The sequence below is a fragment of the Syngnathus scovelli genome, chromosome 8 (assembly GCF_024217435.2).
Source record: "Syngnathus scovelli strain Florida chromosome 8, RoL_Ssco_1.2, whole genome shotgun sequence".
Taxonomy (NCBI): Eukaryota; Metazoa; Chordata; class Actinopteri; order Syngnathiformes; family Syngnathidae; genus Syngnathus; species Syngnathus scovelli.
The window spans coordinates 15051147-15079006 of NC_090854.1; the positions used below are offsets into that span (position 1 = coordinate 15051147).

The window sequence follows — 27860 nt, forward strand, 5'->3', positions numbered from 1 at the left end:
CGCCTCCTCTTTGAGAGTTGTTCAGCCAAAATTATCACCATAGTTACCTAGTTACTCCAGCTTCAATACGAGCTTGATCATAATTAAGTTAATTAAGCTAAAACAGGGCAGCGTGGTGTGATAGTGGTTGGCATGTCTGCCTCGCAGTCAGGTTATGGACTGATTGAAAATCTTAAATCAGAAGTCACCAATCTTTTTTGAACCTGAGAGTTAATGAGAAGGGCAACCACTGACATACTTTGCTCAAATCATTTAGAGGTATCATCTCCTCATCGTCATTTCGCCCGCTAGCTTTTTTACATGAACACTGAGATTTGCAATGCTGACCTTTGACCTATGCTTTTTTTTTTTTTTTCAGTTTGCCATTACCAAAATACACCAGTTCAAGTGTGATTTAAAAAAACAGCACCAGGAACAGTTTGATGTGATTTACTGGTAAGTGGAGCTATTTTTTTTTCTTTTTCACAATAAGTAGGCATAACACAGACGATAGATGTTTTACGTTTCAATACTACAAAGGTAGTCAGGAAAAAAATGGCTTAAATATCTGTCGCACAACGTACACTACCCACAGTGAATAAAAAATGCTTGGTACTCTGCAGTTCATTAAATAAACTCCCCATGGCCACTTTAAGAAAAATTCGGGTCGTTTATATGAAATGTCACTAGTACAAGTACGGAACAGTAAGAATTCATTGCTGTCCCTTGAGCTGCAATCTACAATAATGTTAGGGCTGATTTTTACAAGCTATTGCACATATTCAGGGTGTCTCAAAGCTACACGAGTCCAAAGTTCAAGGGTACACAATCAAAACCTGTGAGGTTAACACGCTAGTGACAAGCATGTGGTACAGTATGTCCCCCGAAAGTTATTATTTTCTATAAGGGGTGCCGAAATTGTGGTAGGGGCCTGCTAACATAATGGATATAGCGGTGCCAATTTGGCTTCTTGACAAAAGCTGTGAGTGAGTCTTGTTACGTTGTGGTGGAGGCCCCTCAACCCCCGCAGGGGCTTCGGGGACAAATTGTTGAAAATCATACACGAATCATATAAATGTTTATGTTTTGATTTTTCAAAGTAGTAAAAGCAAGGGTGAGGATTTAAGAAGGTCTTTTCGCTGTCTTCGAGGTATGTGCGCTTCTGCTTTCGGGTTACGCTGTGGGCCTTATTTGGAAAAACAATAACGGTGCAACGAGATGGAAATGTATTAACCGGCAGCAGTTAATGTGCGCATTATTCATTTGTGGCGAGCATGAAGAATGAATCTAAAGAGGTCTGAAATTGCAGACGTGCAGCCTGACTGCACCGCGGGCCGCTTCGTTTCATCCTCAGAGGAGGGGAGAAGGGGGTGGCGGTGAAGGGGGGGGGGGGGGGTAGTGGACAGTATCGGGCCTTGCAGTAACAGCTGTGCTTCTCTCATGGGGGGAGAGGGGGAAAAGCTGCTTGGGACAGATGGACCTGCCCCCTGTGCCATCTCCCCACCTCACACCTCCTACTTCCATCCATGGTTACTTCTGTCATAAAAAAATTCATCCACACAGTGTTTTGTCTGTGTGTGAAGACATCATCTAAGTGCTTGGTACAACGCAGACCTCGAGCAAACAAATAATTTGGATCAAAACTGACATTAACTTTCGTACACCTTTCTAGACAGTTCCTGTGAATAATAAAAATGTGCACCCCTTAGCTAGATCTGCATCAAAATAGAATAAGGTACAGCAAAGGATTATTTCAATAAATGATTAATCTGATGATTTTTTTTAATTAATAACTGGATACAAACAAACGTTCTAATTATCCCTTTTTTAAAAAACATGACATTGTTATAAATAGATTGTGCGAAAACATTTTTGCAAATATAAATTGATAAGAATTTGGTTCCTGTTTTGGTTTGGTTTGTAACCTGTCAAATGACATGGTAAAATTGGTATTGCGCAAGCTTTCATAGGTCAAACACAAAATGAAAATAAAATATCTCAAAAACCTGATGTGCTAGGAAAAAGGCAAAGACATTTCGTTGTAAATCAGTGTCAAGGGACATCAGCATAAAATTTGATGTCGACCAGTGTTATCTGATAACAGATAAACGAGAGTATGATCGGTTTCGATAACTGAGCCTTGTTGACTTTGATCAGAAGGGGCCGTTGGGCTTGGGATCAGCCCGATTATCTGCACGTGTGTACTCCTCGAGTCAAACATCAATGATAGCAACCAGGGTGCACAACTCCACCACTTTCTCCAAAGTCACCCAAAGGTGCATTTTGGTGGTGGCATCGTTCTTTTTCTCCGCTATCATCCTGCTGACTCGTCTTGCGCATCTTCCCTCCATGCCTCCTGCAGTAGGCGGTGTTTGGAACGGGGTCCGTGCCAGTGGCATATGGCCCGCCTTTGCGCTCTACATCCATACCCAAAAAAAAAAAGAAAGACAGGCCCATCCGTCATGGCGGCGGCCGAATGAGAGGCAACGCCACAAGCGCTCCCTCAAGAAGTCAGCTTATAGCAAATACTAAATATGAGCACGGGAGCCGGGGTCAGGCCTTGGTAGACCAATTAATACGAAGCATCTGCTGTGAACGACTTGCAGTTGCATTTTGAGGCGGCCGAAAGAGTCGAGCTTCCTGCTTGCTCCAATGGCCAGAGCCAGCGCTCACCAAATGAATGCATCCTTCAGGGATCCTTCTTTCCCGGGTTCTTTTGGCGAAACCGCTGAGCCTTTTGTTCTCGAGAGCCCGGGTGCAGTTTTTTTTTTTTCTTGGCAAATTTAACAGACGGCTGCAAGGGTAATAGGGGTCCAGACCGCTATCACCTTGCAGCTAGTGGAGAAAGACAATCAAGGCTTGAACCCCGCTGTCTGCAGCCGCTGCTCAAAAGACTCTAATTGGGCTTCTTTACGCCGCATTTCGCCGCACCGTTGCCGGATCATGAAAAAGCAATTAAAGCCCCAAATTCTCATTTTTACTCTTTCACTGGAAATCTGAAATCACTTACGTCTGTGTGTGTGTGTGTGTGTGTGTGTGTGTGTGTGTTTGTGTGTGTGTGTGTGTGTGTGTGTGCACTTATGCCTGCGTGCGTGTGTTTACTGTAATGTGAGAGGGAGCAGCTGCCAACCTAAAGAATGTCAAATGAAGATAAATAAAAAAGAAAGAATATGAAAGCTCTTTGCACAATCCAAAATCTTGAAACTTTATTTGTTACAAAAGCTTTACACTCAATACTGGAGCTAAATATGGCTGCAGTGTACAGTTCGACCTCTAGGGGCAGTGCTGCCCATAAAACTGCACTGCATGGAGAAGTGCATGCAGACATGCTTTTTCACTAAATGGAGAATTAGTGGACACTAAGAGGAAGTGCTTTGATCATACCAAACTTATTATTGAATTATTATAAATTGCATCTTTATTTTTTAATTAATTTTTAAGTAGCTATTGAAGACTCATTTTAAATGGACTATTTTGTTTTATAGGTGCCTGTAATTTACCTTTCCAGCAATGTAACAACAAACATTTTTATAAAAAAGATTCCCAATTAAACCAAATATCTAAATAACTTAATCTATAACATAATCCAATACAATAATTTTACATCTCTGATCCCGTTGAATTTAAGAAAATGCATTGTTGAATATCCATTTTGGTGAGCACTTTAAAATCAAATTGAAATCAAGTCAAGAAATAATTCCTGGAGGTTTGGCTTTGAGACAAAGGGCGACACTTTAAATGGATGGTTTTGCAGTTAGTGTAATTGGCGCTGACAAGCATGGGTTGAAAATCTGGGTTACAAATTGTTCGAGCCATTTTGTGATTTTATATCAGCGCAGTATCGGAATCTCAAAAAATCAATTAAAAATGATGCCTTGAATTTAACACGTTTCACTTTATGAAGCATTTTAATAAGTGTAGGTTACCATATTCAAACCTCGGCACAATCTTCTAGAATCATTCTAATATTTACTTGAGTTTAGAAAGATTTATTGTAACCTATATGTATATAATAAATGTGTTTAATTTTCCCGCTATGGTCATGTATTTTATAATTTTTCAATTTCATGTAAAAAGGAGGGGGTTTTCAATGAATTTATTAATAAATAATATTTAATTTGGATTGTTTTCAAAGTTGATGCATTTCAAAGCATAAGGCGGAAATGGATTGAAGAGTTTGGACACCCCTGATTTAAAGAAACATAAACATTCAGTTTAAAGAAGGGGGTAGAGAAAGTAGACAGGAGCGTGCCGGGTCTAATTCCTGGAGGTTTGACATACAGGAGAAGGATTTAACTTCAGCTTAATGTGTTTTTCAATTAAAGCCATATAATTGGCGCTGACAAGCACGGATCACACTCATACACAGTATCCAAAGATGGTGCACAGAGTTGCGAAGGTTCTCCAGTAGGCCGAGGCCGACAAGAAGACCAGAGGGGGTCATTCTCATTGAAGCCGTATGCATTTCAGCAGCACGGCCATACGAGCGCTTGGGCGAGTTAACCTCCAGACCACCAGTGTTTACTCTGGGACCGTGTTCCAGATCCGAGGGGATATCCAGTATCTTGCCTTCAAAGGGGGCGGGCGAGCTGTCGGAGTAAAGCTCTTAGCTGCTCCTCAAAGGCCCACATTAGGCAAAGTGGAGCAGCTGCGGCGACGTGCAAAACAATATTTTCACTCCAAATACAGCTGAGGTTTTGCGGAACTCAACCACAGAGCAGACGAAAGTATTTGAGAGAAAGGAAGAATAATGTTGAAATGATGAGCAAATATGTGGAATCAGGATCAACGCAAATGGATGAATTACAAAATCAAGTCGTGTTTGTAGTTTGTAGGCATTGTTTTGCTTTCTCGCTCTCGTCTGAAAATTTTGTGCTCGCACAGGCTTGTATTTGGAACAGTGTGTTTTACTCTTTTAGATTTTTCCACATGTATTTAGAAAATTCCGTGTGTTTCTATATTTCTTTCTTATTGTCACCTTTTTTTATAGCCCAGACGTGTGAAGAAGATGGTAGATTGTTGTTACTTGTACTGAAGAGCCAGAAATTCCAAAAGTTCCATCAATATTGCTGTTGGACCCTTGGCAGCCAGTTTTCGTCTTGTCTTTTTATCAGTTTTGGAGGGATGTCGAGTTTTTGGTAATGCTGTGCCCTATTTTCTCCATGCGACGGCTGTTTTCTCTGTGTTCCACGATTAATTTAATGTCTGAAATCCTTTTGTAAACTTCTCCTGATTTAGATATTGAGATCCCTCTGATGCTGTGAAAGCTCTCTATGGGCCATGCTCGTGCCATAAAATATGACTCCAAAAAAATTAGGAAAAACCCATAGAAACTTTACTCTAGGTTAAACAGAGACATATCAAATTGTGACTTTTCCGAGTTGTAAGAGTGTGTATAGGACTTGTACAACCACTTAATCTGATGTTTTTAAATCTTTACTTTCCCTCTATGAAAGATTTTTTCAACTGAGTTGAATGGTCACATTAATACAGGAAACTATTTTGAAATGATTTATATTGTTGACATTTTTTATCTGACAACAAATATTTGAGCAAGGGTGTGTATACTTTTTACGTCCACTGTATAATATTTTATTGTCTCTCGTGCTAATTAAGTTGATCCTAAGGTTTTGTGGCAAAGGCAAAGAGACACCTGCTCTGTTAGTATTACAGGAGTTTGGAAGCTATCACAAAGTGAACCTTTTGCTTCTTGAAGTGTGTCTCCAGCACCAGAAGGTGGCAACATACCTCTGGCTGAGACCAACCTGTATATCCCCACCATTGCATCCCGTCCCATCCCCCCATTTCCCTACTGCTCAATTAGCTATGCATGTATTCCCTTGTTGGCCCTCTTGCTTCATTTATTTATCATTTATTTATCTCACAAGCAAGCTAGCTTATGAAGTGAGCAGGTAAATATAGTGAATTATTTACTCGGGGCTCTGTGTTGGACCACAGGTGCATCTGTGTATGAACACGCGTGTGTGATGTGGGGCCCAGTAAAAGAATTCTGACTTTGGCCCTTCTCCATGACTTTGCCTTTGATTATATATTTTCGAGGGCCCTTAGAATCATCAACACCGCCCAACCCATCATAGAATGCCTTGTGTACTCTCATGCAATTGGGGAGAAAAAAAAGCAAGGCATTCAATAAATAAGAACCAACAGAGGAACGAGTTAATTCGTTACTACGATGACATTCACTTTGAGCTGATGAGGATTGTGTCGTAAATAATTTTAACGTACTGTGAGCACGAGTGTCTGTCTTAGTTATAAAAACATGTTTGCACCTTTGTATAAAGTCATGACAGCAACCATACATGACGTCGCTCAAACAATTCTCTTCCAAACAAACTCCTCTAGTGCTTATTTATTTATTTATTTATTTATTTTAAAATCAAAATTCTCATGAGATATGGCCCTCAAAGTGTTAAATCATTTGAAAAGTTATTTAAAAGATACCTGCTAAAATCTTTGAGGGCAATTTATCTTTATTTTTGTGCTTAAAACGTCTTCACGCTGGCTTCTCTTGTCTTTGTGCTGGACAATTCATATTAATGGTAATAATTAAAGCAACAATGAGCCTCTACAATAAGCTGGTTCATATTTACATGCAATGTTTTACCATTAAAATTAATTCCACAATGAGATGTGTCTTCACTGAAGATTGATTTGGAAGACGCTCTGTATCAACGTCAAACTGTTAAATCTCTTTGTTGGGGGCCGTTGTCATGACAATGTGGGTGGGGAAGTGGGGTCGGGGTGGGGGTCTGCCAAGGAGCACGGCGATGGTGACGGAGCCTGACCATCTCTGTGTTTGGGTTGATGCGGTGAATCAGTGGGATGCCACAAGGCTGCGTGAGAATGGAATCTCACAAAGACAACATCTCTGCATAATGGCTCATATAGTTTTATACGTTTATATCATGACCTCACAAAAATGCTACACTGCATGATTTGTTTACTTTTGTTCACATTTTACGATAAATTTCCAGTTGTGGGCTTGAAGCTCTTTCAACTTTAACCTTCCATACATGGAGATGAGCTTGTCTGGGTTTCCCAATGGAAAGCAATGGCCCAGCAGGACATGCATTTGAAGAGCCAGGGAATCATTTTAAATTTTACCCTCCTCCTTGGTTTCTCTAAAATAAATTCCTTCTAGTTCCTATATGGACTTGCTTTTAGTCGTCCCCCCCTCCCCGCCAACTCAACATGTGTCACCCGGCAGCTGTTCCACTAAGCTTATATGATGAAAGTTTGTGAGTGGTATTTGGCAGGTTTCAAAATATAATTCAAGATGGAGCTAATAAAATGATTTAAGTCCAGATGGACGATCAGATTTGGGAAAAAAAAAAAACACAAAATAAATCAAATGACAATAATAAACACATGTTGACTTTAGCTGTGGCGGCTCGGTGGCGCACTGGGTAGCACGTCCGCCTCACAGTTAGGAGGGTGCGGGTTCGATTCCACCTCCGGCCCTCCCTGTGTGGAGTTTGCATGTTCTCCCTGGGCCCGCGTGGGTTTTCTCCGGGCACTCCGGTTTCCTCCCACATTCCAAAAACATGCTTGGTAGGCCGATTGGAGACTCCAAATTGTCCCTAGGTGTGAGTGTGAGTGAGATTGGTTGTCTGTCTCTGTGTGCCCTGCGATTGGCTGGCGACCAGTTCAGGGTGTCCCCCGCCTACTGCCCGATGATGGCTGGGATAGGCTCCAGCACGCCCGCGACCCCCGTGGGGACTAAGCGGTTCAGAAAATGGATGGATGGATGGACTTTAGCTGTAAGCTGCAGTACAGTAATCTCTCATTTCTCGTGCAAGGTTATATTTCAGCCCACCCTCACAATAGATCAAAAATAAAATAGCATTTCCTTTATTATTATATACAGTATTCAAAATCTTCATGCATACGCAGTTGGTTCAAATTCATAAGGCCACATGACCTAGTTTAGGTCACAACTCAACTCGGCCTTTAATTCTGGCCTTCGTTTCCATAGAGACTTGCCCTGAGCGAAGGCGGCTTCGGAGCACATTTTTACGACGCCCACATTGCAGCACTCATCTTCTTCGACTGTGTTCCGAGTTGCCATTGTTGTGTTTCTTTATAATCTACTTTTGGTCTGAATACTTTTTTTTCTTACTGACTGATCTGATTTCCTGATGGAAGACGGTGGCCCAGCAGGACATTATAAGACACCACCATATAAAGAAGTTAGAAAATCATTTTACTTTCCTATTTCCTTCTCAGTGTCTCTAAAACGATGGAAATTCCTTCAATATCCTGTAGTTTTTTTTTGTGTGTGTCACCTGGCATCTGTTCTGCTAAGCTTGTATGACGAAAGTTTGTGAGTTGTCTTTTGGCAGGTTTCAAAGTACAATTTAACTTAGAGCTAGTAAAACACTTAAAGCCCAGATGGATAATCAGATTGCTGATGGGAGAAAAATAAATAAATCAATGAACAAAATCACTACATCACCCACTGGTGACGAGATACCGCTTAGTGGCACTTGATTGTATACAATGTACACATCTGCCACTTCTCCTCACGTTCACTAGTAGCCTAACCCTCCTACATTATATCCCCATCCCTTCGGGATCCAGCCATCATCTGGTTGGCAGCTCGGTGCCAGTCAGCTGATTCCCATCGGCCTCCCACACCACCACTCCAGATGATGGGTAGCTTGGGAGGGTTGATGGGGTGAGCAGGGCCGATGCCACCGCAGGCTGGGTAGCAGCTGTGCAGAAGACAAGTAAAGCTTGCATGGTGGCCATATTTGTTTTAACCGTACTTTTTCCTGTGAAGCAGAAGAAATTGGCTCTTTGAATCCTGATCATGCTGCAAGTGCTGCTTTTATATGGATACTTAGATACCATTTATAGTTCCTGGTCCATCCAGGTTTCATGGGTGGAGAATTGATACCATGTGGGGATTTGTCATGTTGTAATTCTCTCATGTTTAATTGTATTCATTATTGTCATGATTATATTGGCTGGATAAGTCTTTCACTGTTTGACAAGGGCTTTGCAAGATCTACCCAAATTTGGTTAATTATCTGAATGAGCAACCCCTTTGAGAATTTTGAGAGTGTAAACCTCCATATTTGACTTGGTGCAATCCCTGGAGTGAACACATCCCTCTACTAGAACGTTGTCATTAGGTACAGCAATCATAGAGTTTCCTTTTACATCTACCGATGATGGGAAAGGACTCCATAAACAAATGCACCCCCACTGACTCACATTGGACACGTGATGAAATGCTACCGCAACTGAATCAGAGTGTAGATTTTCACGGGAACCCTTTGCTATCTTGTCCTGCCAGTAACACAATCCACCTTGTCTAAACGAACACCCTGCTCTGACAGCCCAAGTGAGAAACGGGATAGTTTTCCCACTGAGTTCCCACACGCAGGATCGCCGTGGCTTTCCCACACCACGATTGTGCCCTCTCATTTATCGAACTCGGTGGCAGTGGTCGGCTTTCAAATCCAGTAAGGCCTTTTCTGCTGGTGTTAAAACTAGCACAAGTGCCAAACACATTGCTCGGTGACTATACCAGAACTGCTTGTTGGAAGCAAAAAATGTAATCACGACAGCACTGCGACAAAAAACAACTTTCCGTGATGCACGCTAGTGAGCGTGCAACGTAGCGCGGCGAACGGCATCTGCCGTGAGTGCGACGCCTTGACAACTCCATCAGGCCGGTCTCGAGGTAGCTGTCAATCACGACCATCTTCTCATCCCTCGGCGCGACGAGGACCCTGCTCTCTCCGCCACCGCTCATGCTCATATGACAGGCCCCTACAGCTCTATTTACACCCCACCCCCACCCCAGATGATGTCGATGCGCTCCTAATTACACAAGTGGGAACAGGGGAAGAGGTGCATAGCGTAAGTCAATGACAAGTTTGGAGAACGGCACCTTTTCTGTAGCCATGTTGGCATCTTATTCTGGGGGGGGGTGGAAAGTGTAGTCCTCATCAGAGACCGAGCCTCATATTCAGCAACATTTAATTAGATTAATGTGACGACGACGTTGCACAATGTAGTTGCATCCCAGGGCACATACATTAGTCAACTAAATGCTTTCAGGAAGAGCTTTCAGAGAGCATGGCATGGAATATACTAAATGTGCATGTTGATACATAGGGTGCGATTTGATTCAAGGACAGTTTTGAAGTGGAATGATTCAGTGGGACCATGATTCGATTTGATACGGTACGGCTCAGTTCGAGAAGTTACAATGCAATGGTGTCATTGGACATAAATAGAAATGAACTTATCTGTACTGTAAATGCGGCTTTTCCATCAAAGATATCTCTCGCCAATAACAGATGACTTGATAGGTATCTCAATATACTGATTCCGTTCGACCCATCACCGTGACGTCAGTCAAGCACCTCCAATAGGAGAGGAGCTGCTAGATATTTATTCATAGCTAATGACAAGAAATTACTTTTCCAGCTGTTAGATAGTCTTACTTATGTGCACTGCAAACCTTTTATTAACATCAAAATGCATGTTCAGATTTTACTGTATAAGACGGAAGGGCAGAGGACCACGTTTGTGCTCGATAAACAAAGAAAGCCATTTGAAGAAGTCTGTATGCATTCAGGCAGCGCTCTCCAGCCTGCTGTTTTTGTATGCAGATTCCCCTTGTCAGGATTCATTTATTCAAAGCAAGTTATTCCAGAGAGCTTCCTATGAGACCAAAATAGTTGCAAACATTTGCAACGCTAATGTGTATCAAAAGTGTGCCGTTTGTGCACCCTTGTGTTTGCGTAAGGATGCAAGCGATCCCTTTTGCTTTTGGGCCAAGAGAACAACATGTGCATACGCACACACATAGCACTCCGAGGATCTTTTAAGGCTTCAGTCATCAATATTTGTTCTTGGGAAGGCCTCCGGGAATGTTTACCAGGGGTACGCACCTTAGCGAGCAGTTTGATCCACCTTTTAAAGTCCAAAAAGCAAGTTTTCAGTGAAACCTTAAAGTTAAAAACAAGTTGTGTAATTTGAGGTTTGACTCAAATTTTGGGTAAAAAAAAAATATTTATGTGACAGCATATCTCAATATAATATGGAACTCACACCCCCTCATTTTTGCCGGCATAATAGGATTAACTTGTGTTTTGCTTTTTCTTTTCACTTTTTGGGGACACTTGAAAGAAGGTTGGTGGTAAGCGAAGGGAAAAAAAAACACGAGAAAGTCCGTTCAAAAATATATAAAGAACGAAGACTACACACGACATAGTTAGCTTGCACTTTGACGTGTGCTGGGCAGGAAAATAAAGCCCCGTATGTGTGTGTTTGATCTCCCCTCACTTTGTCTCGCTTAACGATGGTGGTAGAAGCTGCCCGGTCGACTCTTTTTTTTCCCCCCCTTCAATTGCTTCTTCATGATGATGATGATGATGACAGCACAGGCTGTGTACTGATTTACGGAATCGGGGGTGCACAACAGATGCAATGACACTTTTTCCCTTCTTTAATTAGAGGAGCCGCCATCTTCTCTTTTTCACTCACTGCGCTTCTAAATTCCCTGCCAAGAAATTGTTACCTACAAATATTTTTACTTTTTTGCGTTGACCGTTATATAGTAAATGGATTTTCGGATTTCACTGGACTGTAAGGATGTAAAAAAAAAACTAGATTCTGTAAGTATGTGATGTTTGTAGGTAAGGTTACCATTGGATTGTGACATTACATTTTATCTCTGGCATTTGAACAAAACCTCCTACGTCATGAGGAATCCGCACTGTGCCATCGATATGCTAAAGTTGACCTAATCATTTGATTTCGTGACAATACTGGATATGCAGTCCTGAACTTACCAGATGTTCCGAATGGGAAGACTCTGTGCCATCACAGACTGAGTGAGTAGAGCTATTATCTCCCTGGTCATGGGTCCTTGCACCTTTTATGGCTGCTCCAAGGGAGTTCTCTGCTAGTAATAAGTAAAGTGTATTTATTTAATGCACTTGTGAATCTCTCGTGGACTACATCACAATCGCTGATCGGTGGAAGGCTGAACACATAGCAAGCGAAGGGTCACATATAGCAGAAGTTACCCATTTTATGAGGAAATGATAGTGAGGTTAGAGAATCTGGTTTCTTGCAATACGATTACCCTGATAAGAATTGTTGAGCTTTAAAAAAAGTTCTGAAAATGCAAATTGACCCCACACAAACGCACGCACGCACGCACATACAGATTAAACACGTGTCACAATGCTGCATGTGCCGATGCTAAAAAGGCTCATGCTTGAGTGCGTGCCTGCAGACAAGCAAATAATCAATGCGGTCTTACAGCAGGGGATGACCAGTAGGGGGGCCGTGACCTACCAGGTGACCCGTGCATGTCTCCACTAGTGCCGGTGCACGGCCGTGTGTGCGTGCGCACGCGTACGTGTCTATTAGAGTGAACGTCAGCTGTTCAGCCATGCGAGTCCGCTAGATTTCAGTTAACAACTTTTAAGGAGAGTTGGGACACAATCAAACAGCAGCAGACGACGTGTCAATGCAAAATAAACTCACCCCTACCCACCTGCCCCCCAACGACACTCAGTCGCCTATGTTTAGAGGCGCTAATGACAGCGGTTGGGTGCAGGGTGGAAGTCCTGTCATAAAGCAAATCAGGAGAGTTCACGCTGGGCCTCGTAAATCTTGGCCCTCTGAAGGTTACTGGGAGGTCTGGGAAGTGAAGATTTCCTACTTATTATTCTTGGGAAAGCCGTAGACAACAGCCTGTCCCAACTCCACCCCCCGCTCCCTGAACTCAGGTCATACGGGTTCATGACCTTGGGAGTCGTTGTTGTGTCAGTAACTATGGTGATCCAGAACGCGCCAGACAACACATTGGCACTGAGTGTTATGCAAGGACCAATTTGTTATATTTTTCCCCAACTGCAAATAATGGAAATACAGTAGGAAATAATCTATTCATTCCAGAGGCAATGTTTTAGCTGTTTAACAGGAGTAAAATAGAAAATAAAAATGTCATGTATTAATTATTATAATTTAGTTGTAAATGCATGTGAGGGCTTCTTAGTGTCTTGAATCTTGAATCTTTAGGCTAGATGAGAAGACCTTGGATACCATTGCATGTACCTGGGCAAATGTCACGGACATGTAAAAATCAATTAACAGTTATAAATTGGAAAAAGAAAACCACACAGCTCATTTAACATTTTTAATAGTCACCCAAATCTAAAAAAGAAGTCACGATTAAGTGAACTAAAAATATAATTAAGTACCTTACACTGAAGTTTTAACAAGTGTAAAGATAGTAACCACTATGAAATCAAACTTACTGCTTTGAAAGTGAGTCTCTGTCTTTTTTTTTATCCTGACAGTCCTTGTTGACGATTTGCTTTCATTTGGAATGATTGCCATGAAAACGCCAAAGATAAAGCACAATAAATTGGAGACAGCAAACACTGGTTAAGAATGTTACTCAAAACACTGCCTTGATAAATTGCTTGGATAGTAAATGGGAATGAATGAAATTATATTTTCTATATCGTATACATTGATCATTCGCCTTTATTTATAATGTTTATATTGTCATATCAGGACAATTCATTCAAATGAGTCATATATCAGTATCCGACCAATAACCTTTTATTATAAGTAAACAGTCAAGTGTTCAAGGTCAGTGAAGATGCCATCAAAGAAGGGACACCAGCAACCTTGCAGAAAATTCAAATTGTCGAGGAGGCACCTCATTTGAGATCGTGTTATACAATGCAACACAATTTTATTTATATTAAGTTAATCATTCCGCATGTCATGTAAAAAAATAAACGAATGAATAAAAAAAAGACACCTTTGACCTTTAGTACAAAAAGTTCCCTTCGTCCCTTCCCCCACCCCCAAAATAAATACGAAAATGTCTTTAGTTGACTCCTGTTCCACTTCTAGCTCTGCTAACAGCCATATAGGCCACACCAAATGTGCCCCGAAATAAGATGAGCCCCCCACCGTCTGTGAGATTGCCCGCCCGGGATGTCTGGCGCACGCCACAGTGAGCAGGAGGCCCTCCAGATTACTGTAATACGCACAGTAGCTCATAAGGGAAAGCTGCCGTGCAGGTTTGCCTCACGCACCATCCAAGCACACTGCCGAATGCACGGAGAGGATATGAGGCCAGGGATTAAATCCCATGCAACTAGAACACAGTAGATAGACCTCCACCAAGGGCAAACAATTGTCTGAAAATGTATGGCGATAAGTGTGATAATATTCCAATCTTGTCCTGTAAGTGACAGTAATGTGCATTAAAAAGTAGTAGTCAAGTCAAGTCAAGTCAAGTTTATTTGTATAGCCCTAAATCACAAACAGTCTCAAAGGGCTTCACATAGCCAAAATTGACAATTATTCTCAAAGCATCCCCTGATCATAAGCTCCCAAAAGGGCAAGGAAAAACTCAAAAAACCCCTACCAGGGGAAAATGAGAAACCTTGAGAAGGGACCACAGATGGAAGGATCCCCCTTTCAGGATCACCAGGTTATAATGGATGCAGAGAGTACACAAGTAATACATAATATGAAAATCAATGGGAAAAAAAAAAAAAAAAAAATGGATGTCGGAGGTGTCCTCGATTGTCCTGGCAGTGTCCTCAAGGGGGCCGAGCCGCAGCTCCCCCATCCCGAACTGGTCCCCGAGAATCCAGCCAGCCGCTATCCGCTTTTGAGCCACCTAACCCCCTCCCCAGCCGTGGAGGAGGTGGGCAGAGAGAACAGAACAAACTCCGGCCAAATCGGCCATCACAAGTTAGTTAAAGGCCATCTCATAGAAATGTGTCTTTAAACGTGTCTTAAATGTTTCTACTGAGGTAGTAGTTCTAATATCCATTGGTAGGGCATTCCAAAGCTCTGGTAGCCGAAAACTAGCAACCAAGGAGCTATGCAAAGGTTTGTGCCAGCTGGGTTCCAAGCCAAACTCCAGACGCCCTCAAGCAAGCTCATTTCAAAGCTTGATCGGAGTTTCCTGTGAGTCACAAAAGTGACTTTCCTTAATTGTATAGGGACAGGAGATTAGACCTTGCTTCCAATTGTTTGAACATTTTTATTGGGTTTTCCTTTTTCCCAAACAATGAATTCAATCACTGCTCATCCTGACGGACACCTAATTATGATATTTCTAAAATGGCTGACAGGAAGTAAATATGTTCATTTTTTTAACAGTTCATATTTTGTTGAAATTTGTTGAAGAAACATTAACTCCTTTGTATATGTCGGGTGAATTGAACAGGACTGATGATTACTTTTGACTGCTCTTCAATCATGCTAACTGATCAGTGAATAAATGTCACTCGTTATCACTCAGAGATGAAAATAGACCCCCTCAATGAAGCCTTGCACTGATTCATTTCAGGAAATGGGGATCATGGAGGTCAGCAGAAAACAATAGCATAAGTCTAACTGGCGTTGCTAAATAAACATTCAATGGTGTCCTGTATGGACCCACCACAAGGTATCTGCCACTTTCCCTCTTTCATCCCAGTAATCAGCACAAGTTGTAATTAATGGATGATTGGGGTGAGGTTTTTTTTGTTTTGGGGGGTGACCTGTTGTTAAGGGCAGTTGAGAGGAAACCCAGACAAAGTTGAAGGCCATTAAAGGGAGAAGGGTCTATGACCTCCAAAGGGAAGTGTGGGTACCTAACAAAGGTGCAGGTGGGCCTTAGATGGGAAGTCGAAGTGCACTCTGGCCACAGATGAGACCACCAGGTTACCACCTAATTACATCTTGTCTTCTAATGCCGTCAACGGTTGCAGAACTCGGACTTCCTAACAAAGGACCATGTGCGCTTGCGACTGTCGAAGGAGGGGCAGAGCAAACCAAGGGGACCACCAGAGTCCATCCTGGATGAGATGTTTCAAAAGGAAGGGAGGGGAGATGAGGGGGAACATGAGGAGAGGCTGGACTAGAGTTGCAGACTAACCTGTACTTAACTTGTGTGTTGCAGAAGCTCGGAGCAGATCAAGGCGGATACAGTGACACTTAAAACGGGCAGTGAACAGATGCACTCCAAAATTGGACAAAGACGACTGGAGGACATTAACTAATCACAGGTGTGACATGTCCACTTCACGAACACGTGTTTGGGTTCACGTCTGGGGACTACTTAGCCTGAAGTGAAACGTCTTCGTAGGCCAAATTTGTTCACGTGAACAAGACAAAAAAAAATAGTTAATTATGAATAGATTAAAAATGAAATGTTTGTTGGGACAATAAGAGTCACAAGTTTAAATAATTTTGCAGCTTCGGTAAATTTAATAAATTTAAGAATATAGCATTTTAAAGTCAGTCACGTGGTTATATATAGAACTCAATTGGTTCAGTTTTAATCATGTCGATTTCTTTACATTTTGCAATATTGATTTTGGGGTGTTTCTGATAAATTGCAATGTTTTTCTTCCTGCTCACATCTTTGATAACGCTAAGTCGGTTTCCCAGCATGTTTGAGAACTTTATGCAAATTTCAATCAAACAAACAAATTTTCAAGAAAAATCATTGCCCTTTTTTACTAAAGTAAAATGATGGAAATTTTAATTGCTGTTTTTAAGTGTCACCTGACCACAATAATTACATTAAAACTTTTAAACACTAAAAAAAATATTTTTTATTAAGATACATTTTCATGCTATAAAATAAAATTCACCTTCTAATAGTTAATATTCAAGCACATTTAGGATTCTTCATAAATATTTTATTAATTTTGAGGCAAGTCTTCATTGTTTGCTAGCACCCAATTTTATATTGCTTTAAAAGTCTCTTCCGGACTGTGAGACAAATTTTTTGGAATTTTCAAAAATGTCTCACCCATATACAGTGGCAATGTTGTATTTAATAACCATTCAACCATCTTAGGCATGATGTAGAAATAAATGTGTTTTACCACATCTTCCCAAGGCCCATGGTGTATCGTGATGCCATTGTTATTTTTTTTGCACATGGTGGCAGGTGCATTTACCCCCACTGGGACAACGCCATAAATTACGAAAAGTTATGGCACAACCATCATCACCGCTCAGCAAAAACAACAAAATATGTCAGCCTCACCCTCGTTATTGCTGTTTACACAATGACATGGCTGCCACCGCTCATTGATGAACTACCCTAATGGGCCATTTTTGGGTAAGGTGGCGGGGTTGCGACCTTGACGATGGAGGAAATAACTTGCGGTGAGCAGCGGGTCATCCACCCATGTGTGTCACTGGTCCACGTCCATCATCAGGAGAAGTGTGAGGGGTTCTCCTAAGACACGCCCTCCCCTCCTGAGCAGTGTGGCCCAGGAGAACAATAAAGCCGTGTCAGTTTCTACAGGAAAATAGCGACAAAGTGAAAAAGGAAACAATTGGTTCACAACAGGACACAAGGCGGCCGCGGAGGATAACCTGCCTTCAAAGATGCTGCTCCAGTGCATATCAGAATAGTTTGGATGGTGGCGCACTTCAAAAGGCTTCTCCAGGCTCCCATAGTGAACCGTTTTTTCCTGCTATTCTTGTGGCTGGCTTTTGCTTGGCTATAAGTAGCCCGCATCCTGTCCCTCTGTGGTCTCAGGTGGATAGGGCTTGTTTTTCTAGCTGGGGCCGGGCTCTTTAATGGCTCCGCTGGCTTCCAGCGCTTCTGTTGGCAGCCGTGATTGGTCCGTTAGCGACCCACACGTACTGAACTGTAAGTCAGAGAGGGCTGCCAAACGTTTGTGTCAAATGCAGTTGAGTGGTGGAGGGCACTTGGAACATCATGTTGGAGTCTGTTCTCAGGACGATGTAGTCGTGCAAGAAACATTCCAATTAGGGTGACAGTTTGTCAAAATTTCAAAATCCCATCTCGAAGAATTTTCAAGACTCCATTTCGGTCAATTAATCAACTCTACAGTACGAGAACACTTTATGGGCAACTTTTCATTCAATTTTTCTATTATTCATTTCGAGCACCATTATTTCATGTATTAAAGGGAAAAATTCTCCAAGTGATCGACTAAACCGGTTTAGTTTAATCCTGTTTCTAAATTTGCTACTCCCAAAGTCCCTGAGCATCAGAACATTTATCTGATGAGTCATCCACATTATCATTTTTACAATACAGAAAATTGGCTGAAAGGATGTAAACAATTTATGATCAGTGATGAGCATGATGGATTGTTAGTGGGCTTTTCTAATGACGGTTGTAGGTTGTATGAGATAGGCGCATTAGGAATCAAAGAGCGTTCCGGAATAATAGGAAGGCTTTGAGATAATGTACTCTCGCGAGGGGGTCTCAACATTAGCCGAGGCCCAGCAGGACCCGTCTTGCACGTGTGTCTGCGATGCATTAAATCTCTCAATGACAAAGCATACAGCCAAGATAAATCTGCCAGGCGCATTGTTGTTTCTGAGGACGGCATATTGTACGACAAGCTTATGGAAAGTAGTTTAAGGGTAATAAAAATGAAGATAAAGTGGTGAAAGTTCAAATAACAGCACTTGTGCTGCACATTGGGAGCCACAAAAGCATTTAGCAGCGCTTTCCATTGTTTTTGTTGTCAGTGTCCCAGCATCCGCTTTAAAACGCCATCATCCTCTGTAGCCTCCCCCGAGCGCGGGGCCATTCTAATAGCGCCCCCCTCGTCATTAGGTATTAATTTATTCATTACATGTTAACTCTTGACAGACCTTGGCGGTGAGACGCCAGGTGACTTCCTCATTTGGTACCCGCCGTTCTGCAAAAATAGAAAAAAATTAAAATAAAATTGTGACACTTACACACACACATGGACTTGAAGGTAAACACATGGCGGGACGCTGTCACCATTAAATAAAGTCAGATGTGCACTTTTGTAAAGAATTAAATACAGCTCACCATCATTTATCCCCCATTTCATCCATCTATTCAACCATTTAGTTATCTTGCCATCCCAATGCCCATCAAATCCATCCATTCATTGATTTTTCGATAGATAAAATTTAAGATGGCTGGACTGACTAACCCATGAATCTATTCACCGATCCATCCTTTCATCTGTCCAACCAGCTCTCTATTAATCCACCCATCCATGGATCTATCTCGAAAAGATTACAGAGTTGTTTCTTGTTTTTATCCCTGGGTTTGTTAAAACAAATGAGCTCCAAAATGATGAAATGAATCAGTAGTATTAGCAGAGTAAATGAATATGATTAAATGGAGGATAAGAGAGAGTTGAGGGAGTGAGATGACAGGGGGTGATGAAAGGGGCTGAGGGACTTTGTAACTTCCTCAATCTTCCACCAAGCCGAGAAAGATCAGAGCGAGCGACGCTAGCGAGCATCAGTCCCTCGGCGGAGCGTCAATGTGAGCAAATCCACGATGAAGAGCGAGCCCAGCTAATCCGCAGCTAAGTGACACCTCAGCTCACTAATGCCCATATTGACCAAAGAAGTGATCCACACACATGTACACACTGAAGCTATTCAGCCAAGCTCAGAGGCAGGGGGGATATACAGGTCAGACTTGAAAGGGCCCCGGGGTCCGTCGCGGGCCCTCAGTGTGGCACCTGCTTAGCATCCCTGCGCTGCACGCCACTATAGAGGCGCGTCTCTGGCTAAGGAGAAACCCTCATTGTGTGCAGGCTCCTTTGAGGCCATTGTTGTGCTGCACAGAGGCTAAGGCCCACATCTGCACCATTCACTCTGAAGGAAGTTGTAATCACTGCTCAGCTCTTAGCGCCAACTTCATAGCAAGACAAGAGGGGGGTGTTCGGGGAGGGGGTCTTATGAAGTAAACAACAAAAGTTGTGAAGGGATGGCGGGGATTTGGATGGAAGGGAGGCGGCTTTGGTTTAAATAGAAACTCTTGCACAGCCCCCTTCACAGACCCGACTTCCCTCCTTTTCCCACACCCCCAATTTGGAAAAAAAGCACTCTCACAAAGTGATACAAAGCATGTCAATAATGTGAACGACAATCTCTCCATTACAAATACAGTGAACGTTCCAGGATTCCAGGACCCTGGTTGATTTTTCCTTACGAAATAATCGAAATGTATATAATATCCATCCATTATCTGTACCGCTTGTCCCCATGGGGGTCGCAGGCGTGCTGGACCCTATCCCAGCAGTCATCGGGCAGTAGGCAGGGGGACACCCTAAACTGGTTGCCAGCCAATTGCAGGGCACACAAAGACGAACAACCAGTTGCACACGCCCTCGGACCTATGGGCAATGTGGAATGCTCAATCGGCCTACCAAGCATGTTTTCGAAAATCGGGGAGCCCGGGGAAAAACAGGTACGGGGAGAACTTGCAAACTCCACACAGGGAGGGCCGGAGGTGGAATCGGACCCGCGACCTCCGAAGACTAAGGCGGACGTGCTAACTAGTGCTACCCATTGTAATTTAATAAGGTGAAGAGAGAAACAATGGGGTTTGCTTCATTGGTTGATTTGTATAGAAAAAAAAATGGGGGGCATTTGATTCAGCTTTCATTTACATATAATTACACTTTAATGGGAGTCTGACTGGGCTGGGCTAAGTGGCTCGGCCATGCAGCGAGGAGCTCCCCCTCGGATACGAGATGGCGGGACGCGGGCTTAGTTCCATCTTCGGCTAATTAAACGAATCAATTACGAGACGATTGTCGGAGCTACATGAACGATGCAACGCAGCGGCTAAAATGCTCCCGTGAGATGAGGAGGCGGGGCCTTCGACCGACGTTACACCCTCTCCGTGTGATGGCAACATCGGCACTTATTTGCGCCTTGCTGTCATGTCATGGGAGGTGGTAACTTTATGGAAATTGGAACATAAGGAGGGGGTTTGCCATCATTCCAAGGAGAAGCAAAACTCCTAAGTCCCCTTAAAGTTGCCTAATGGAGGCGGTGTGTCCAGCTGTGTGCATCCATTCGCTTAAGGTAAGGGTCGCCCAATTTACATACCCCACCCCCTCCCGCCAGGCGTTGATGCAGATAAATTATCATATTAGATTCACCCGCGTCGCTTCGACTGATTGGCTCTCAAATTGTTTTAGATGGCCCGCCATTAATCCTTAGCATAGGCTAAGTGCTTTGGAGACACATGTGATGCAGTTCTGGCGCCTTGGGTCAAATTAACGGAATGTTAAGTGTTCGAGCCCCCTGTCTACTCATTTGCAATATCAGGATGCAATTAAAGGAAGAGAAGAAGAAGAGTTGAGGATTGTGCTAGCCTCATCATGCAAGCCGTGCTTTTTAGGGGAAGTTTCATGCTGTTTACTTGAAAGTAGTTTTCACTGCTACAATTTATTATGAAGACCAAAAGACACTGTGATGTCATCTTAAATCTACAGCAACCCCCCAGAGATGGAGAAAAATGGGTGGATTTGATGCTTAATTCATATTTCACAAATACATCATTAATGAGAATACCATGTTTAGACTAGTGGAATAAGAGAAGATTATTATTGTAAGAATATTTCTGACTTGACTTTTCCTTTAAAAACTGTGTTTTGTTACGTCAGTGTGTTTGAATGTGTTCAATATGTTTAAAAATTGTAACAAAAATAATCAGTTATTTTTAAAATTAGGATTTATACAAATGGGTGGTCACTATTTTACATGTTGAATTTTGCAGCACCTCCAAATCCTCAACTTCTGTGTCAGGATTCCATTAATCGACAAACAAAATTTGTCGATTGCAGAAGTCTTAAGATGATAGGTGTCCTAAAAAGTGAAAGAGTTACTAAAAAAAAAAAAAGCTTTCTTTTATTTTTTTTATTACTTATTGACTTTATTTTGACTACAGTAGTTTCGACTACTAAAACTCCACACCCTCTTGGTTTCTCAAAATAAATTAGAATAATTGTGGGAAAAAAATATCCTATTTTATATTTTGACTCTTAGTTTTGCCCCTGCCACCACAAATGCCAACAAAAAGACCCAGAGAGCTCTTATTGCCATTGCAAGAAAAAAAACAATTTTTGAACCTAAAATTCAGGGTCATCTTCCTGGGAGTTTCCAATGTAATGTCAACCTTCATTATCAATTAAATGTAGAAGCTTCTTGTGCAGTCAAAGTGTGAGTGTGTGCGGACGAACAAGAAAGACTTTAAAAGTTGTAAAAATGTGAATGCTTCTTCTCAGATGAGTGGAATATATTATATCCAAGATCCTATGAATATCCCCATGTGGGAACAGAGGCAGATTTATGAAAAGAAAAATTCTGACGACTTGCCAGAGAGTCCAGTGTCATTCCTTTTTTGTCTTTGTAAACCGAGCCTGTTTGTTTAGGGGGCCGACGGGGCCGTCCTGGCGCCTGAGCTGCCCCCAAAGTCAAGTCAGCATCAGGATGGCGACGTGTCGCTGGAACCTTGTGATGGAGTTCAAAGCCTCTTACACACACACACACACACAATACATATTCAGTGGCTCCATATGGTTATACTTCAAGTAGGTGCAAAAAATGTGCAAGTGTACAAAAGTCGTAAAAGACAAGGAGACGCTTCAGAGGAGTAATCTGAGAAGGAACATTACTTTATTGACTGCAGGGTGTTTGAGGCTCTGAGCCGCCACGGCAATATGAGTTATTGACATCAAACTGCATCAGAAGATCTCATCTAATGAGGTCCAGAGTTCATTAGGTGGCTAATAACCTTTTGCATTCTCACAAGAATAACAAACATAATGTAATTGTATGAAACCTTACCAAGGGTGTTGTGTAAAACATTTTAACTGGATGTTTTGTTGTTGTTGAAACAGACACTTTTTCGAGTCTCAGAGAGATGTAGTAGATGTCATTTTTAATTGGAAATTGTCCAGAAAATGTTTTGAATAGATTTGTTTATACATGAATTTTGTACTCTCATAGCAATTCAGTGAATCTTTAATAATAATAATAATTCTATAATATCCTATATTGAATTTCAACTGGATATTTTTATTAATGCAGTCACTTTTTTTTAATTCCACAACAATTTAGTGGATGATACAAGAAAAACGTAATAGGAAATCTGTCACAAATATTCAATATTAATTTTCAATTGGACTTTTCAATGCATGAATTTAGATTGCATGTCAACTATTTTTTTTATTGATTATTCATACACTCATTTTATTATTATTTTAACGAATGAAAAAGAGCCGGGATTTAAAAGTTAGGAAGTGCCTGTTTGACTCAGGTTATTTATTCCCAGATGTGCTGCCGAGGCCCTAATTAATTGTCCTTCATCTGGCCATGGATGTGTGTTTAGCTATGTCGACATTGCTAACCCCATGTTTCTCTGTCATCTGGCGAGGCTAACCTCTGCTAGCTCCCTGCCAAATGCTCGCACTCCAGCGCAGCCGTACACACACGTTGCACGAATCAGCTGAACCGTCTCCACCCTGAGAATAACCCCAGTGACAGACAGCCCTAGTGGCCTCCCCTTGTCAACGCAGCCTGCCGGCAATGCTGACAGCCAGGGCGCAGGGTGGACAGGCTTCCACAGGCGCCGCACAGGCCGTGGCCTGGAGAAACTACAGTACATACTGTAGGTCCCGAGTTATGGCTTATGGGGATCATGTGGTGCTGAATTATTCCAAAGCGTAAATTCTCCCTGGATTACCTTCTGAGACAGTCATTTTTGTGGCTCTACACAGAAATGGGATATGGTGAGAAATTACGATATAGACTTCAAATACCGGTAACTTCTCGTGTATATACTCATATTTTTGGAATAAGTCAAAAGTAAGTTGAAAAAAAAAATAATCTTAACATTTTGAGATAAACATTTGATGCTGGTTTAACTTAGACCGATTCAGCATTAGAGGTTCCAAGCAAATGTGTGCAATCTTTGTAATTTCCACTTCCTGCTCATTGTTGTTTCACTTGACCTCAATTTAACTCTTCCCGAACTTATCTTCACCTTCAACACAGCATGCCTGAACTTACTCAACAAAGGTTTCCATCTCCCGTTAAGCTCATTAACTCTGTTTTGCAAAGGCTCAACTCTATTATATATCGTGAGGTGCATTGTGCCATTTTTTTCTTTGATGTTTTCATCAATTTTCTCTTAAAAATTTGCATTGAAGAATGGCAACAGGCCTATCGAGTCCGACTATTATTAATACAGCGGGAGACAGGGCTACAAATAAAAGGGTTATAATTAAGGTTGGCTCCTGTCAAGGTTATGGCAGGTTTGGTGTATGCCGCTTGGCTGGCACAATGCAGTGGTCAATCCCTGCGGGGCAGATATTGAAAGTTTTATATTTGGCCATGAGCCTTCATGGTGACTTTTTTGTTGTTCTTCCACCAGCCCACACAAGTCTAATTGTGCAAGTTCTCCTGTGAGTCTGCGTAAACAAAGATGGCGTCTAATCCAAGCGCAGTGTCTCTTAATCATGCTGAAATCTTGAAAATTAATGTCAAGTTTAATACAGTGGCTAACTTACAAAATGCAATAAAAATTACATTGTGAAATATTTTTGTGCGAGATTATATGGAATTGGCACTTATATAATTTAAATATTTTCCTCCCGCTAATGTTAATAAAGGTTTGTAACATATTTTTATGAATATTCCGTAGAAAGTTGCTTCGTAACTTACAGTATGAAGGACTGGCATGTGAGAGGAGCAGAAGGTATGTCCAAGCAAGTCAAAGCAGAGAGCGCTGGGACTATACTACATAGGCCAAATACATATTTATGAGTCATGTACACACACAAGGCTGACTTTTCAAAGCTCGCCAAGCTCAGAAAGACATGCGGGCGCACAAGCCGGGCAAGGAAAGGGCAGGGGGAGCAGGCCAGAAGCGGCAGGGGTTTGGGAGACCACGCCACTTTGTTTATTCTCCGCTTGTGGAATCGTAGTTTGAACTTTTGATGTTGGGGTCTTGACATCATAGCTATCCAAATTTGATGTCACGCTTTCGACAGCTTTTTCTCTTCAAGGTTATCACGTGTGATCTGGTAACAAAAAGGAGCTCAGGTAGCAACCGAGTCGAGTCAGCTATCGACTGGCTCGTCCGGCGATTGCTACAAACGCCGCAGTTTGGTCTCCTTCACCCGTTTCTTCAAGGCTGCCTTTAATCTCTCCCTGCGCATCCCCCTTTCATGTGCTGATGCTCTTCTTTGGCTTGCTCAATATTTGATCCATCCCACTTCATACGAGCTAAATCCAGTCGAGGTGGATTCACATGGAGGAGTCGCTCCCTCTCTTCTTCTGCCTCCTTTTTCTTGCATTTGTCAGCAAAATGACCACCTGACAGACATTGGGAAGTCTCCTTTTCCCTATTGTGTCACGCTCCATTCACACAGGGGCTTACACACTTCAAGAAATGACGGGCTGGGCTCTTCAATTTTTCAAATCAAAATAGTAGAGTGGGAAACAGCGAAAGAATGCAGCTTCCAACTGATGGAGATGCCATAAGAAACAATAACAATGAAGGAGAATGTGTGTGTGTGGTGACTTAGTGACTACTACTCTGTGCTACTCACACAAGAAAAAGAAGGTGGGGAGATTTAACAAGCTTTGTTATGCTATAGTCATATTCAGAGAGCGACCCATCCGCCTATTCCCAACTCTTCTCATTTTCCGGAAGACATCTACCATATGGCTTTGCCTTCTGCATGTGCATAATTACGAGCTTGATGTTGTATGCAGGGCGACAGATCAACTGTATCTAAAAAAAGAAAGAATTAAACAAAGAAAGTGGTGAATAATACCCTCTATTTATCTAAAATGCTGTACTCTAATGAGTGTAGAAGTACAAATTTGTCCCTGCTTGTTAAAGGCATTCAAAGATGGCTTATTAGCGAGCAGACGGTTTATATAACACTGAACTCGAACCCGCCACTCTTCTGTGCCGCATTAGTTCCACTTAGTTGGCTTCCAATGACCTATTCAATGTAAATGTACTGAGTAATAATGAGTGGTGGACTGCGGAGGCAGCACTATAATGGCTGCCGAGTAGAGGGGTACGATAACTAGACGTGGAGAGTTGGGGGCGGGGTGGGGTCATAATGGTAAACTAAATGTCTGGGCCATGAGTGCGCCAACAGATAAACACAGTGTCAAAGGGGCATTTGGGGAAATCCTGGCTAGAATAAAAGGACCAAAAAAAAGGAAAGTGCATGGAAAAATCTTTTTTCTTCTTAGCTGAAGGAGGTGTTGAGAATGTTATTGTCCATATGAGCGACATGTTTGTCAAATTTAAAAGAATGGATACATTATGGATTGTTAGGACATTGTGAAGGAGTACTGCGTACTGAGTACATGAGTATCGTTGAGCAAAGGGAAGGTCATAAATGTACCGAACGAGCGATACCTTTACTTAATCCTCTGCAGATATGCTTGCTGTCCCCTTTCTCTGAATGCATCTGCATACATTTACTGCAATGACATGGACAGCAATTTTTAGTATTACAGTATTAAAATGTGATAATCCTTCTTCTGGAGTCTGGTCACAACATTAGGGACACCGGCATACCCTCATGAGGATTTTAATTATATGGCGAGCCAATCAGCAATTTGCAAATTATCATCCAAACTGAAATATTGGTTATTGCGTCTTAAAGATGTAAAGAATGTCCAAGTGGTCTTGGTGATTTTCCTGCCCCTGGAAGTAAATGTGTGGGTACCTGTGCTTTAAGGTGTTCCAAAATTGAACCCGTGTTGTCGTCTTCAAGCACTTTTGGAGTCTTGGTGGATTCTGGCCTGTTTATTCCTAATCATACTGAGGAATAAACTGTAGTACATGACTGTATTTGCGGTGACGAATGTCCACCAGCGGCTTCTCCGGGGTGCTGTTTGACGCCAGGCAGCACGTGCGGGTGCCAGGTTCATCACATCGCAACAGCTCGTTCTTTTCCTCGTCTCTTTAGGCTGTCATGTCGGCGCCGTTACCTCGGAGACAGACACCCAGCACATCCCAGGTTGAGCTCCCTGTTACCATGTGGCAGCCATTGGAAACAGATGGTCTCCAAACAGCCTGTCATGTTTACCGCTGCCGCCATAAAAGACAAGAGTCCAACGATACGTTCCCTCAGGAGCCGCTACGGGATCACACTAAGCAGCTGCCAAAAGACGGGAGTGGGGGACGCGCTACCACACACACCTTGAATTGACTCCTACCTTAACTCGCACCCCGATAATTCTCACACTCGGAGGACGGGAAGAAAACGACAGGCTCAAGGCCCGAATGTCCTCCGCCGAGCTGTCCGGACATGCTACATTTACTGCAATTAAAACAAGCAACGCCATTTGAATATCTGATGACACCTCGCAACCTGCTCGCTGGGCTCTGAAGATAATGGCGTCCCAGCGGAGACCCCCGGAGAAATTGTCCATGTCACAATTAATGAAGGGGATTTGCATTGGTGTCTCAATTAAGGGCAGCTGAATAATGAAGTGCACTTCGGAATTAGTTAACGGAGGGAAAACTCGCCACAAATTCACAAGGCTACTGTGATAAAACACGCCATGAAGGCATCCAACAGGTAATAAAGGTATCTAGTAGAAGAGCTCCATGACAAATCCTGCATTCAAAAATAGAATTGACTGACATCTTCCTTTTCATGCCTGTGCAAGGCCAGTTTAGCGTGCTTGGAAACCATGCTGGGCATTCCGGCAGATTGAGAGCGTTTTCTTTTCAACGCCTCGGCGTACCTTGCAATTTGGAGCTGGGAGCAGGTCTAAATTGTGGCGTTGGTGGTGTCATGAGATTTTGGTGATTTTGATTGAGGGGCAGGCAGACAGATTCTGAGCTCTATGGATATGTGTGGTGGATGTCATTGTGTTTTATGCATGTTCAGTATGTGACAACACCTTGCATCAAACCCTGTGAATCATTATGGAAAATAATTTGTTGACTGTATTACCGTAGTTTTCGGACTATAAGCCGCACCAGACTATAAACCGCACCAGCTAAAATTTGTGATTCCGGGTTCAAAGTTTGCGAAAAAAGT

The 27860-nt window shown here is 42.3% G+C and overlaps 1 long non-coding RNA gene across 1 annotated transcript in view; it reads left to right on the forward strand.

The window, feature by feature from the left end:
- Positions 1 to 229: 229 nt before the first annotated feature.
- LOC125973868 (uncharacterized) overlaps positions 230 to 27860 on the forward strand; it is a 53792-nt gene continuing 26161 nt past the window's right edge. The window contains exons 1-2 of the long non-coding RNA XR_007483309.2: positions 230 to 435; positions 15953 to 16058. This is a non-coding gene — a long non-coding RNA (uncharacterized lncRNA). The remainder of the gene's footprint in view (positions 436 to 15952; positions 16059 to 27860) is intronic.